At 41.4% G+C, this 15,564-nt stretch overlaps 1 non-coding gene across 1 annotated transcript; it reads right to left on the bottom strand.

The window, feature by feature from the left end:
* Positions 1–11,700: 11,700 nt before the first annotated feature.
* On the bottom strand, positions 11,701–11,808 carry LOC130952636 (small nucleolar RNA R71). The gene has a single exon (XR_009074813.1). It is a non-coding gene; the product is annotated as a small nucleolar RNA R71 (small nucleolar RNA).
* Positions 11,809–15,564: the final 3,756 nt, after the last annotated feature.

Here is a 15,564-nt window from a genome sequence, read left to right as displayed (position 1 = left end):
CCCCACCCTCCGGTGACGAAGGATCAGAATAACCACCAAGTCCAACAAGTCGGACACAACCGCGCCGACCAGTACAGAAGATCTCGTCCGAGATCGACCTACAGTTTCAGGTAACCCTCAGAACATTGGCGCCATTTTCGGGGACCTGGAAGTTATCCCATCATCATGGCCGACAATCTTGACAACGACCACAACTCAGATCTAGAGAACAGGACACTGCATAAGAACGCGGACACCCCACCAAAAGATACATCACAACCAAATAAAGAAAAGAATTCACCAAGCACAAAAATTATGGAGGCATTTCAAGCTCAACTGGATCGCCTCAAACAGCTCGAAAAAGAGGCAGAGCATCAACGAGAAGCCGAGAAGGTCCTTCGGAGAGAAACTAGGCGACGCCGAGAGTTAGAGGACAAGCTCCCAAATCTCGAAGCCGACCTCAAAACAAAAACCATCCAGCCTGATCCCGAAGACAGTTCCCACAAAAATCAAGATTTATTCACCAAAGATATCATGAAAGCTAAAGTCCCAAAGGACTTCAAAGCTCTCGACATGACCCCGTATGATGGCACATCGGATCCAAGCTATCACCTCAGCAAATTCAGAAGCAGAATGTATCTCACTGACGCCTCAAATGCCATTCGATGCAAAGCCTTCCCGATTACCCTAACAAAGACAGCAATAAAGTGGTTTGATAGTTTGCCTCCAAGATCTATCACAAGTTTTGACGACCTTGCTAAAAAGTTCCTCACCAGGTTCTCCATCCAGAAGGATAAAGCCAAACACGCTCCAAGCTTTCTAGGGATCAAGCAAGGAGATTGCGAAAGTCTTTGTAACTACATAGAGAGGTTCAACAAAGCATGCATGGACATACAAAGCCTACCAACGGAAGCGGCCATCATGGGACTCATCAATGGCCTTAGAGAAGGACCTTTCAGCCACTCAATATCCAAGAAGTACCCAACATCTCTAATCGAGGTTCAAGAAAGGGCGGAAAAATATATCAAGATGGAGGAAAACTCCCGATTGGGCGACAGCTCAAAAACCGGATTCTCCTAACCCACCTGTTCTGAGGGTTACCTGAAACTGTAGGTCGATCTCGGACAATATCTTCTGTACAGATTGGAGATGACGGATCCGGCTTGTGCGTGGCGGCCGGAGCTGTCGTGTCCGACTTGTTGGACTGGCAATGCTGCTGATCCTTTGTCACCGGAGGGTGGTGGTACCTGCAAGGGACTCCGATGCTTAAGTTAGCAATGATATTAAGCATGTTTTATGTAGAATCAGAGTATGAGTGTTCCGAAGGTAACCTGAAACTGTAGGTCGATCTCGGAAAAGATCTTCTGTACTGGTCGGAGCTGTTGTGTCCGACTTGTTAGACTTGATGGTGGTGCTGATCCTTCGTCTCCGGAGGGTGGGGGTACCTGCAAGGGACTCCGATGCTTAAGTTAGCAAGGGTATTAAACAGGTATTGAGTGGAATCAGAGTATGAGTTATACTTGGGTGCTCCAGCGTATTTATAATGGTGTGAAGTGACCCTTTTAGATAAGATAAGTTAGTTATCTTATCTTATCTTTTATCTTATCTTTGAGCGAGGTCATCTTATCTTCAAGGAAACCGTCCTTATCTCTATAGGCTTGGACTGCCTTAGGATTTGGGTCGTCTTCCTCTGTTGGGCCCTTTTTGGGCTCTTCCTGGTGATTTGGCCGAGCTCTTTGAGAAGAGGTCGGATAGTCTGACCCGAAGAGGTCTGTCGTTTTATCGCCAAACATCCCGGGTCGGACAGCTTGACCAGGGATATGAACAATGCCCCTACTCGAGCTCGGTCTTTGTCCTGGAGGTCGAGTCTCAGTTTTAGGACTTCGAACCTTCTCGGGTGAAGCCGAACTCGGGCATTTTGTCGATTTTATCTTTGTAGAGTTCCTTTTTGAATGCGGAACGTTTCTTCTTTCGTTTCCTCTGAAAGCGCGCGCTTTTGTATTAGCGTCTTAGCCTTGGGAATGCGTGAGGGTTTTAATGCGCTCATTAATTTGGTTTTTAATGCCCCGTTTCTCTTGCTTTTATTTTGAACTTTACACACAGAAATGGTTTTTCCTCTTCTCTGTAACTTAGCTGTAACTTCCCCTTTTCTTTCTCCCTTTCTGTTTTTGTCTGAAATTTGCATTTTTTCGTTTCTCTTGTGATGTCTTTTGGTAATTGATGAGCAGATAATTTATACACTTTTTGGCATTGTTTTTAGTATGTTTTTAGTATGTTTTAGTTAGTTTTTATTTTATTTTTATTAGTTTTTAGTTAAAATTCACTTTTCTGGACTTTACTATGAGTTTGTGTATTTTTCTGTGATTTCAGGTATTTTCTGGCTGAAATTGAGGGATCTGAGCAAAAATCTGATTCAGAGGCTGAAAAGGACTGCAGATGTTGTTGGATTCTGACCTCCCTGCACTCGAAGTGGATTTTATGGAGCTATAGAAGTCCAATTTGCGCGCTCTCAACTGCGTTGGAAAGTAGACATCCTGGGCTTTCCAGCAATGTATAATAGTTTATACTTTGCTCGAGATTTGATGGCCCAAACCGGCGTTCCAAATCAGCTCAAAACTTCCCGGCGTTTAACGCCGGAACTGGCACAAGAATGAGAGTTAAACGCCCAAACTGGCACAAAAGCTGGTGTTTAACTCCAAGAAAATTCTCTACACATGAAAGCTTCAATGCTCAGCCCAAGCACACACCAAGTGGGCCCAGAAGTGGATTTTTATGTCATTACTCATTTTTGTAAACCCTAGGCTACTAGTTCTCTACAAATAGGACCTTTTGCTATTGTATTTTCATCTTTGGATCTTTGATCATCTTTAGATCTTTGAATCTTTTGATCACATTTTGGGGGCTGGCCTCACGGTCATGCCTAGACCTTGTTCTTATGTATTTTCAACGGTGGAGTTTCTACACACCATAGATTAAGGTGTGGAGCTCTGCTGTATCTCGAGTATTAATGCAATTACAATTGTTCTTCTATTCAATTCGGCTTATTCTTGTTCTAAGATATCACTTGTTCTTCAACTTGATGAATGTGATGATCCGTGACACTCATCGTCATTCTCACCTATGAACGCGTGCCTGACAAACACCTCCGTTCTACCTTCAATTGAGTGGATATCTCTTGGATCCCTTAATCGAAATCTTCGTGGTATAAGCTAGAATTGATGGCGGCATTCAAGAGAATCCGGAAGGTCTAAACCTTGTCTGTGGTATTCTGAGTAGGATTCAAGGATTGAATGACTGTGACGAGCTTCAAACTCCTGAAGGCTGGGCGTTAGTGACAGACGCAAAAGAATCAATGGATTCTATTCCAACCTGATTGAGAACCGACAGATGATTAGCCGTGCTGTGACAGAGTGCGTTGAACATTTTCACTGAGAGGACGGGACTGTAGCCACTGACAACGGTGATGCCCAACATACATCTTGCCATGGAAAGGAGTAAGAAGGATTGGATGAAGATAGTAAGAAAGCAGAGAGACGGAAGGGACAAAGCATCTCCATACGCTTATCTGAAATTATCACCAATGAATTACATAAGTATCTCTATCTTTATTTTATGCTTTATTCATAAATCATCCATAACCATTTGAATCTGCCTGACTGAGATTTACAAGGTGACCATAGCTTGCTTCATACCAACAATCTCTGTGGGATCGACCCTTACTCGCGTAAGGATTATTACTTGGACGACCCAGTGCACTTGCTGGTTAGTTGTGCGAAGTTGTGTTAAAGAGTTAAGATTGAAATTGAGCGTACCATGTTGATGGCGCCATTGATGATCACAATTTTGTGCACCAAGTTTTTGGCACCGTTGCCAGGGATTGTTTGAGTTTGGACAACTGACGTTTCGTCTTGTTGCTTAGATTAGGTATTCTTCAGAGTTCTTAAGAATGAATTCTAGTGTTTCAAGGTGATGTTCTTATCATCACCAAAGCTGATTGATTCTCATTAATTTAGCTCTTGAATGTAATGTCCTGCTGAAGCTTGGCTAGCCATGTCTAATTTCTTTAGACTGAAGCTTTAGACTAACATTGCATGATTCCTGAAATTCTCATTAAGAATTTTGATATCCTTATTTTCTTTTTCACTCAATTTTCGAAAAAACCAAAAAAAAATTACAAAATCATAAAAACCAAAAATATTTTATGTTTCTTGTTGAGTTTAGTGTCTCATTTTAAGTTTGGTGTCAATTACATGTTTCTGTTCTTCTTGCATTTTGTTTAACGCCAGGATGGCACAAGAGGGAAGATTTTGTTTTTAATTCAAATTTTTTTTTCAAGTTTTCAAAATTTTTCAAAATCAAATCTTTTTCAAATCATATCTTTTCAATCAAATCTTTTTCAAAATCAATTTCTTTCCATTTTCAAAAATACTTGCTAACAATTAATGATTTGATTCAACAGTTCAAGTATGTTGCCTTTTCTGTTGAGAAAGGTTTAATGTCTGAATCATATCTTTCTTGTTAGGCAGGTCATTAATTTTTAAAATCAAATCTTTTTAAATTGTTTTTCAAATCATATCTTTTCAATCATATCTTCTTAATCACATCTTTTTCAAAATAGTTTTCAATCATATCTTTTTGATTTCTAATTTCAAAATCTTTTTCAAAAATCACTTTATTTCTTTTCCACTCTTAGTTTTCGAAAATCAATTAGTATTTTTCAAAATGTTTTTAAAATCTTTTTAATTTATTTTGGAAAAATTTCTTCCCCTCTTCTCACATCCTTCTATTTATGGACTAACACTCCTCCTCAATGCAAAATTCGAACTCTATCTCTCTTGATAAGTTTCGAATTCTTCTACCTCTTCCTTCTATTTTTCTTTTCCTCTGACACCTCAAGGAATCTCTATACCGTGACATAGAGGATTCCATATTTTCTTGTTCTCTTCTCTTTCATATGAGCAGGAGCAAAGACAAAAGCATTCTTGTTGAGGCTGACCCTGAACCTGAAAGGACCTTGAAGCGAAAGCTAAGAGAAGCAAAAGCACAACTCTCTGTAGAGGACCTAACAGAAATCTTCAAAGAAGAAGAACCCATGGTAGCCGAAAACAACAACAATGCCAACAATGCAAGGAAGGTGCTGGGTGACTTTACTGCACCTACTCCCGACTTCTATGGGAGAAGCATCTCTATCCCTGCCATTGGAGGAAACAACTTTGAGCTTAAGCCTCAATTAGTTTCTCTAATGCAACAGAATTGCAAGTTCCATGGACTTCCATTGGAAGATCCTCATCAGTTTTTAGCTGAATTCTTGCAAATCTGTGACACTGTCAAGACTAATGGGGTTGACCCTGAGGCCTACAGACTTATGCTATTCCCTTTTGCTGTAAGAGACAGAGCTAGGATATGGTTGGACTCACAACCTAAAGAAAGCCTAAACTCTTAAGAAAAGCTAGTCAATGCTTTCTTGGCAAAGTTCTTTCCACCTCGAAAATTGAGAAAGCTTAGAGTGGAAGCCCAAACCTTTAGACAGAAGAAAGGTGAATCCCTCTATGAAGCTTGGGAAAGATACAAACAATTGATCAGAAAGTGTCCTTCTGACATGTTTTCTGAATGGAGCATCATATGTATCTTCTATGATGGTTTGTCTGAACTGTCCAAGATGTCATTGGACAGCTCTGCTGGAGGATCTCTTTATCTGAAGAAGATGCCTGAAGAAGCTCAAGAACTCATTGAAATGGTTGCAAATAACCAATTCATGTACACTTCTGAAAGGAATCCTGTAAACAATGGGACGAATCAAAAGAAAGGAGTTCTTGAGATTGATACTCTGAATGCCATATTGGCTCAGAACAAAATGTTGACTCAGAAAGTCAATATGATTTCTCAAAGTCTGTCTGGAATGCAAGCTACACCAGGCAGTACTAAGGATGCTTCATCTGAAGAAGAAGCTTATGATCCTGAGAACCCTTCAATGGAAGAGGTGAATTACATGGGAAAATCCTATGGAAACACCTATAATCCTTCATGGAGAAATCATCCAAATCTCTCATGGAAGGATCAACAGAGACCTCAACAAAGTTTCAACAACAATAATGGTGGAAGAAACAGGTTTAGAAATGGCAAGCCTTTTCCATCATCTTCTCAGCAACAGATAGAGAATTCTAAGCAGAGCCACTCTGACTTAGCAACCATGGTCTCTGATCTAATCAAAACCACTCAAAGTTTCATTATTGAAACAAGGTCCTCCATTAGGAATTTGGAGGCACAAGTGGGACAGCTGAGCAAGAAAATTACTGAACTCCCTCCTAGTACTCTTCCAAGCAATACATAAGAGAATCCAAAAGGAGAATGCAAGGCCATTAACATGACCCACATGGCTGAACTTGGAGAGGAGGAAGAGGCAGTGATAGCCACTGAGGAAGACCTCAATGGACGTCCACTGGTCTCCAATGGGTTCCCTAATGAGGAACCATGGGAATCTGAGGCTCACACTGAGACCATAGAGATTCTATTGGGTTTACTTCTGCCATTCATGAGCTCTGATGAGTATTCTTCCTCTGAAGAGGACGAATATGTCACTAAAGAGCAAGATGCTAAGTACCTTGGAGCAATCATGAAGCTAAATGACAAGTTATTTGGTAATGAGACTTGGGAGGATGAACCCCCTTTGCTCACCAAAGAACTGGATGACTTGACCAGGCAGAGATTACCTCAAAAGAGACAGGATCCTGGGAAGTTTTCAATACCTTGTACCATAGGCACCATGACCTTTAAGAAGGCTCTGTGTGACTTAGGGTCAAGTATAAACCTCATGCCTCTCTCTGTAATGGAGAAGCTAGGGATCTTTGAGGTATAAGCTGCAAGAATCTCACTAGAGATGGCAGACAATTCAAGAAAACAAGCTTATGGACTTGTAGAGGATGTTCTGGTAAAGGTTGAAGACCATTACATCCCTACTGATTTCATAGTCCTAGAGACTGGGAAGTGCATGGATGAATCCATGATCCTTGGCAGACCCTTCCTAGCCACAGCAAAGGCTATGATTGATGTTGACAGAGGTGAACTGATCATTCAAATGAATGAAGAAACCTTTGTGTTTAAGGCTCAAGGATATCCCTCTGTAGCAATGGAGAGGAAGCATGAAGAGCTTCTTTCAAAACAGAGTCAAACAGAGCCCCCACAGTCAAACTCTAAGTTTGGTGTTGGGAGGCCACAACCAACTTCTAAGTTTGGTGTTGAACCCCCACATTCAAACTCTAAGTTTGGTGTTGGGAGGTTCCAACATTGCTCTGAGTATCTGTGAGGTTCCATGAGAGCCCACTGTCAAGCTACTGACATTAAAGAAGCGCTTGTTGGAAGGCAACCCAATGTTATATTTATCTATTTTCCTTTGTTATTTTATGTTTTCTGTAGGTTGATGATCATGGGAAGTCACAAAATCAATTGAAAAAGCAAAAACAGAATGAAAAACAGAAAGAAAAATAGCACACCCTGGAGGAAAACCTTGCTGGCGTTTAAACGCCAGTAAGGGCAGCAAATGGGCGTTTAACGCCCAGTCTGGCACCATTCTGGGCGTTTAACGCCAGAAAGGGGCACTAGACTGGCGTTAAACGCCAGGAAAGGGCAAGAAGCTGGCGTTAAACGCCAGAAATGGGCACCAGCCCGGCGTTTAACGCCAGAATTGGCATAAAGAGCATTTTTGCTCGTCACTTGGTGCAGGGATGAATTTTCCTTGACACCTCAGGATCTGTGGACCCCACAGGATCCCCACCTACCCCACCACTCTCTCTCTTCTTCACCCATTCACCAATCACCTCAACACCTCTTCCCCAAAAAACCCCTCACATATTAAATCCCACTATTCTCTTCACCACTTACATCCATCCTTCATAAAACCCCACCTACCTCACCATTCAAATTCAAACCATTTTCCCTCCCAAACCCACCCTTACATGACCGCACCATACCCCTCTCTCCACTCCTATATAAACCCATCTTCACTCCTTCATTTTCACACAACCTAAACACTACTTCTCCCCCTTGGAAAGTAGACATCCTGGGCTTTCCAGCAATATATGATAGTCCATACTTAGCCCAAGATTTGATGGCCCAAACCGGCGTTCAAAGTCACCTCAAGAAATCCCAGCGTTAAACGCTGGAACTGGCACCCAAATGGGAGTTAAACGCCCAAACTGGCACCAAAGCTGGCGTTTAACTCCAAGGAGAGTCTCTACACGAAATTTCTTCATTGCTCAGCCCAAGCACACACCAAGTGGGCCCGGAAGTGGATTTTTATGTCATTTACTCATCTATGTACTAGTTTTCTATAAGTAGGACCTTTTACTATTAGATCTAGACATCTTGGTAGCTATCTTCTATTTTTATGCTATCTTAGATCATTGGGAGGCTGGCCATTCGGCCATGCCTAGACCTTGTTCTTATGTATTTTCAACGGTGGAGTTTCTACACACCATAGATTAAGGTGTGGAGCTCTGCTGTACCTCGAGTATTAATGCAATTACTATTGTTCTTCCATTCAATTCCGCTTGTTCTTTTACCAAGATATCACTTGTTCTTCAACATGATGAAGGTGATGATTGACGCCCATCACCATTCTCACCCATGAACAAGGTGACTGACAACCATTCTTGTTCTACAAGCATCTGAGGCTTAGTGAATATCTCTTGGATTTTTGATTGCACGATGCATGGTTGATCGCCTGACAACCGAGTGCTCGCCTGACAAACGAGCCAGCCATTCCGTAAGATCAGAGTCTTCGTGGTATAGGCAAGAACTGATGGCAGCATTCAAGAGAATCCGGAAGGTCTAACCTTGTCTGTGGTATTCTGAGTAGGATTCAATGATTGAATGACTGTGACGTGCTTCAAACCTGTAACCTACTGGGCGTTAGTGACAGACGCAAAAGAGTTATTCTATTCCGGTAGGGGAGGGAACCAAACCGGTGATTGGCAGCACTGTGACAGAGTGTGTGCATTAGCTTTCACTGCGCGGATGGGAGGTAGCTGCTGACAACAGTGAGACCCTACACGAGTTTGCCATGGAAAGGAGTAAGAAGGATTGGATGAAGGCTGTAGGAAAGCAGAGAGACGGAAGGGAAGGCATCTTCATACACTTGTCTGAAGCTCTTACACCAATGATATACATAAGTATCACTATCTTTATCTTCTATGTTATTTTCGTTCATCATCATATATATTTGAGTTTGCCTGACTAAGATTTACAAGATGACCATAGCTTGCTTCAATACTAACAATCTCCGTGGGATCGACCCTTACTCACGTAAGGTTTATTACTTGGACGACCCAGTGCACTTGCTGGTTAGTTGTGCGAAGTTGTGTAATGCCATGGTATTGAGCCACCAAGTTCTTGGAGCCATTACCGGGGATTATTTGAGTTGTGAAAAAGTATTGTTCACAATTTCGCGCACCAAGTTTTTGGCACCGTTGCCGGGGATTGTTCAAGTTTTAAGCAAGCTTTTGGTAACATCAGTGCCAAGATCCGGCAACAACATCAAGTTTTGGTGTTATTGCCCGGGATTGTTTAGGCTGGACAACTGACGGTTCATCTTGTTGCTTAGATTAGGTATTATTTTTTTCGAAATTCTTGAAGATGAATTCTAGAGTTTCATGATGATTTGTTGAAATCTGGCTGGCTGAGAAGCCATGTCTAATCTGATTGGACCGAGGTTTCAACTTATCACCACAAGAGCTTGTTGATTCTCATCAATTTTGCCCTTGGAGCAGTGATCTGCTAAGATTTGGCTGACCTTTGGTCATGTCTAGTGTTTTGGACCGAAGCTTTCTTTGAAAGCTTGGCTGGCTGTGAAGCCATGTCTAATTCCTGGACCGGAGTCTTAGACAAGCATTGCACTGATTCCTGGAATTCTCATTAAGAATTTTGATGTTTTCACTTAATTTTCGAAAAACACAAAAAAAAAAAATTACAAAATCATAAAAAGACCAAAAATATTTGATGTTTCTTGCTTAAGTTTAGTGTCTCATCCTAAGTTTGGTGTCAAATGCATGTTTTTGTTATAATTTTCGAATCCATGCATATATTTCTTTGTTCTGATCTTTGAATTCTTTTGACTTGAGTGTTTATGTGTCTCATATAGTGTCAGTAGTATACAAACTGCTAAGTTTGGTGTCTTGCATGCATTGTTATTTGATTCTTGTTGCATTTTGATTATTAAAAATCCAAAAATATTTTTAATTTGTGTCTTTTCAAGTCAATGATACAAAGAATTGAAGATTCAGAACATACTGCAGAGGAATTATACAGAAAAAGCTGAGCATTCAAAAATGCCCAGTGAAGAAGGCAGACTGGCGTTTAAACGCCAGCCAGGGTACCTGGTTGGGCGTTTAACGCCCAAAAAGGTAGCATTTTGGGCGTTAAACACCAGAATGTATACCATTCTGGGCGTTTAACGCCAGGATGGTGCTAGGGGAAGATTTTGTTTTCAAAATCAATTTTTTTTCAAGTTTTCAAAGTTTTTCAAAATCAAATCTTTTTCAAATCATATCTTTTCAATCAAATGTTTTCAAAATCAATTTCTTTCCTTTTTAAAAGATACTTACTAACAATTAATGATTTGATTGAACATCTCAAAAATTGTTGCCTTTTCTGTTGAGAAAGGTTTAAAAGTTTCAAATCATATCTTTTCTTGTTAGGCAAGTCATTAATTTTTAAAATCATATCTTTTCAAATTGTTTTCAAATCATATCTTTTTAAAATGTTTTCAAATCATATATTCTCAATCACATCTTTTTAAACCCATAACTTTTCAATTAAATCTTTTTAACCACATCTCTTTCAAAATAGTTTTCAATCAAATCTTTTTAATTTCTAAATTCAAAATCTTTTTCAAAAATCACTTGATTTCTTTTTCACTTTTAATTTTCGAAAATTATCAATTAAATTTTCAAAATGTTTTCAAAATCTTCTAAATGAATTTTCGAAAATTCTCTTCCCTCCTTCCCACATCCTTCTATTTATGGAGTATCACTCCTTCTAAATGCACAATTCGAACCTTATCTCATTAAAGTTCGAATTCTTCTTCTCCTTCTTCTTTCTATTTCTCTTTTCCTCTGACATTTCAAGGAATCTCTATACTGTGACATAGAGGATTCCACACTTTCTTGTTCTCTTCTCTTTCATATGAGCAGGAGCAGAGACAAAGGCATTCTTGTTGAGGCTGATCCTGAACCTGAAAGGACCTTGAAGAGAAAGCTAAGAGAAGCCAAAACACAACTCTCTTTAGAGGACCTGACCGAATTCTTCAAGGAAGAAGAAGATATGGCAGCCGAAAACAACAATAATGCAAACAATGCAAGGAAGGTGCTTGGTGACTTTACTGCACCTACTCCTGATTTCTATGGGAGAAGCATCTCTATCCCTGCCATTGGAGCAAACAACTTTGAGCTTAAGCCTCAATTAGTTTCTCTAATGCAACAGAATTGCAAGTTCCATGGACTTCCAATGGAAGATCCTCATCAGTTCTTAGCTGAATTCTTGCAAATCTGTGACACAGTCAAGACTAATGGGGTTAACCCTGAGGTCTATAGACTGATGCTATTCCCTTTTGCTGTAAGAGACAGAGCTAGAATATGGTTGGATTCTCAACCTAAAGAAAGCCTGGACTCTTGGGAAAAGCTAGTCAATGCCTTCTTGGCAAAGTTCTTTCCACCACAAAGATGGAGTAAGCTTAGAGTGGAAGTCCAAACCTTCAGACAGAAGGATGGAGAATCCCTCTATGAAGCTTGGGAAAGATACAAACAGTTAATCAGAAAATGTCCCTCAGACATGCTTTCTGAATGGAGCATCATAGGTATTTTCTATGATGGTCTCTCTGAACTATCCAAGATGTCCTTGGATAGCTCTGCTGGAGGATCTCTTCATCTAAAGAAGACGCCTGCAGAAGCTCAAGAACTGATTGAAATGGTTGCAAATAACCAATTCATGTACACTTCTGAAAGAAATCCTGTAAACAATGGGACTAGTCAGAAGAAAGGAGTTCTTGAGATTGACACTCTGAATGCCATATTGGCTCAGAATAAAATATTGACTCAACAAGTCAATTTGATTTCTCAAAGTCTGTCTGGAATGCAAAATGCACCAAACAGTACTAAGGATGCTTTATCTGAGGAAGAAGCTTATGATCCTGAGAACCCTTCCATGGAAGAGGTGAATTACCTAGGAGAACCCTATGGAAACACCTATAATTCTTCATGGAGCAATCACCCAAATCTCTCATGGAAGAATCAAGAGAGACCTCAACAAGGTTTCAATAATAATGGTGGAAGAAACAGGTTTAACAATAGTAAACCTTTTCCATCATCTTCTCAGCAACAGACAGAGAGCTCTAAGCAGAATACCTCTGACTTAGCAACCATGGTCTCTGATCTAATCAAAACCACTCAAAGTTTCATGACTGAAACTAGATCCTCCATTAGGAATTTGGAAGGACAAGTGGGTCAGCTGAGCAAGAAAATTACTAAACTTCCCCCAAGCACTCTCCCAAGTAACACTGAAGAAAATCCAAAAGGAGAGTGCAAAGCCATAAATATGGCCGAATTCTGGGAGGAAGAAGAGGCAGTGGACGCCACTGAGGAAGGCCTCACTGGACGTCCACTGGCCTCCAAAGAGTTCCCCAATGAGGAACCTTGGGAATCTGAGGCTCAAACTGAGACCATAGAGATTCCCTTGGAATTACTACTGCCTTTCATGAGCTCTGATGAGTATTCTTCCTCTGAAGAGGATGAGTATGTCATTGAGGAGCAAGTTGCTAAATACCTTGGAGCAATCATGAAGCTAAATGACAGGTTATTTGGAAATGAGACTTGGAAGGATGAACCCCCTTTGCTCACCAAGGAACTGGATAACTTGTCTAGGCAACAATTGCCTCAAAAGAGGCAGGATCCTGGGAAGTTTTCTATACCTTGTACCATAGGCACCATGACCTTCAAGAAGGCCTTGTGTGACTTGGGGTCAAGTGTAAACCTCATGCCCCTCTCTGTAATGGAGAAATTAGGGATCTTTGAGGTGCAAGCTGCAAAAATCTCACTAGAGATGGCAGACAACTCAAGAAAACAAGCCTATGGACTTGTAGAGGATGTTCTGGTTAAGGTTGAAGACCATTACATTCCTACTGATTTCATAGTCCTAGAGACTGGGAAGTGCATGGATGAATCCATCATCCTTGGCAGACCCTTCCTAGCCACAGCAAGGGCTGTGATTGATGTTGATAGAGGAGAATTGATCATTCAAGTGAATGAAGAATCCTTGGTGTTTAAGGCCCAAGGATATCCCTCTGTCATCATGGAGAAGAAGCATGAAGAGCTTCTCTCAAAACAGAGCCAAACAGAGCCCCCACAGTCAAACTCTAAGTTTGGTGTTGGGAGGCCACAACCAAACTCTAAGTTTGGTGTTGAACCCCCACATTCAAACTCTAAGTTTGGTGTTGGGAGGTTCCAACACGGTTCTGAGCATCTCTGAGGCTCCATGAGAGTCCTCTGTCAAGCTAATGACAGTAAAGAAGCGCTTGTTGGGAGGCAACCCAATGTTTTATAATTAATTATTTTCTTTTGTTATATTATCTTTTTTGTAGGTTGATGATCATAAGAAGTCACAAAAACAATGAAAAAAGCAAAAACAAAATGAAAAACAGGAAGAAAAATAGCACACCCTGGAGAAGAGGAAACTGGCGTTCAGACGCCAGTAATGCTAGTTGTTGGGCGTTTAACGCCCAGTCTGGCACCCTTCTGGGCGTTTAACGCCAGAAAGGGGCACCAGACTGGCGTTAAACGCCAGTAAAGGGCAACAACCTGGCGTTAAACGCCAGGAATGGGCACCAGCCCGGCATTTAACGCCAGAAAAGGCTCAAAACGTGGATTTTGATGCCATTTGGTGCAAGGATGCCTTTTCCTTGACACTACAGGATCTGTGGACCCCACAGGACCCTACCATCACTCTCTCTCTTCTTCCCCCATTCACCAATCACCTCAACACCTCTTCCCCAAAAACCCCGCACCTATCAAATCCCATCTTTCTCTTCACCACTCACATCCATCCTTCATAAAACCCCACCAACCTCACCCTTCAAATTCAAACCACTTTCCCTCCCAAACCCACCCTCAAATGGCCGAACCTTCATCCCCCTCTTTCCTATATAAACCCCTCTTCAACCCTTCATTTTCACACAACCTAAACAACCTTTCTTACCCTCCTTGGCCGAATACACCACCATCTCCCTTTTCTTCATTTCTTCTTCTTCTACTCTCTTCTTTCTTCTTTTGCTCGAGGACGAGCAAACATTTTAAGTTTGGTGTGGTAAAAGCGTTGCTTTTTCATAACCATTTATGGCATCCAAGGCCGGAGAAACCTCTAAAAAGAGGAAAGGGAAGGCAAAGGCTTCCACCTCCGAGTCATGGGAGATGGATAGATTCCTCTCAAGGGTGCATCAAGACCACTTCTATGAAGTTGTGGCCTTGAAGAAGGTGATCCCCGAAGTCCCCTTTTCACTCAAAAAGGGTGAATATCCGGAGATCCGCCATGAGATCCGAAGAAGAGGTTGGGAAGTACTTACCAACCCCATTCAACAAGTCGGAATCTTGATGGTTCAAGAGTTCTATGCCAATGCATGGATCACCAAGAACCATGACCAAAGTGTGAACCCGAATCCAAAGAATTATCTCACTATGGTTCGGGAGAAATACTTGGATTTTAGTCCGGAAAGTGTGAGGGTGGCGTTCAACTTGCCTATGATGCAAGGAGATGAGCATCCTTACACTAGAAGGGTCAACTTTGATCAAAGGTTGGACCAAGTCCTCACAGTCATATGTGAAGAGGGCGCACAATGGAAGCAAGATTCAAGAGGAAAGCCGGTCCAACTGAGAAGGCATGACCTCAAACCCGTGGCTAGAGGATGGTTAGAGTTCATACAACGCTCAATCATTCCCACTAGCAACCGGTCCGAAGTTACCATAGACCGGGCTATCATGATCCATAGCATCATGGTTGGAGAAGAAATAGAGGTTCATGAGGTTATAGCCCAAGAACTCTATAAAGTGGCGGACAAGACCTCCACTTTGGCAAGGTTAGCCTTCCTCACCTCATTTGTCACCTCTGTTATTCAGTGGGAGTTGACATAGAGGGAGACATCACCATTGATGAGGACAAACCCATCACTAAGAAAAGGATGGAGTACACAAGAGATCCCACTCATCATGAGATCCCTGAGATTCCTCAAGGGATGAATTTTCCTCCACAAGACTATTGGGGGCAACTAAACACCTCCCTAGGAGAGTTGAGTTCCAATATGGGACAACTAAGGGTGGAGCACCAAGAACACTCCATTCTCCTCCATGAAATTAGAGAAGAACAAAGAATCATGAGAGAGGAGCAACAAAGGCAAGGAAGAGACATTGAGGAGCTCAAGCACTCCATAGGACCTTCAAAAGCAAGGAAGAGCCGCCATCACTGAGGTGGACCCGTTCCTTGATCTCCTTGTCCTTTATTCTTCTGTTTTTCGATTTTTATGCTTTATGTTATCCATGCTTGTGTCTT

Source organism: Arachis stenosperma, chromosome 9 (assembly GCF_014773155.1).
Source record: "Arachis stenosperma cultivar V10309 chromosome 9, arast.V10309.gnm1.PFL2, whole genome shotgun sequence".
In the NCBI taxonomy this organism is placed as follows: Eukaryota; Viridiplantae; Streptophyta; class Magnoliopsida; order Fabales; family Fabaceae; genus Arachis; species Arachis stenosperma.
Note: the sequence above shows the minus strand (reverse complement) of the source record. Positions and strands in the feature narration are given on the sequence as shown.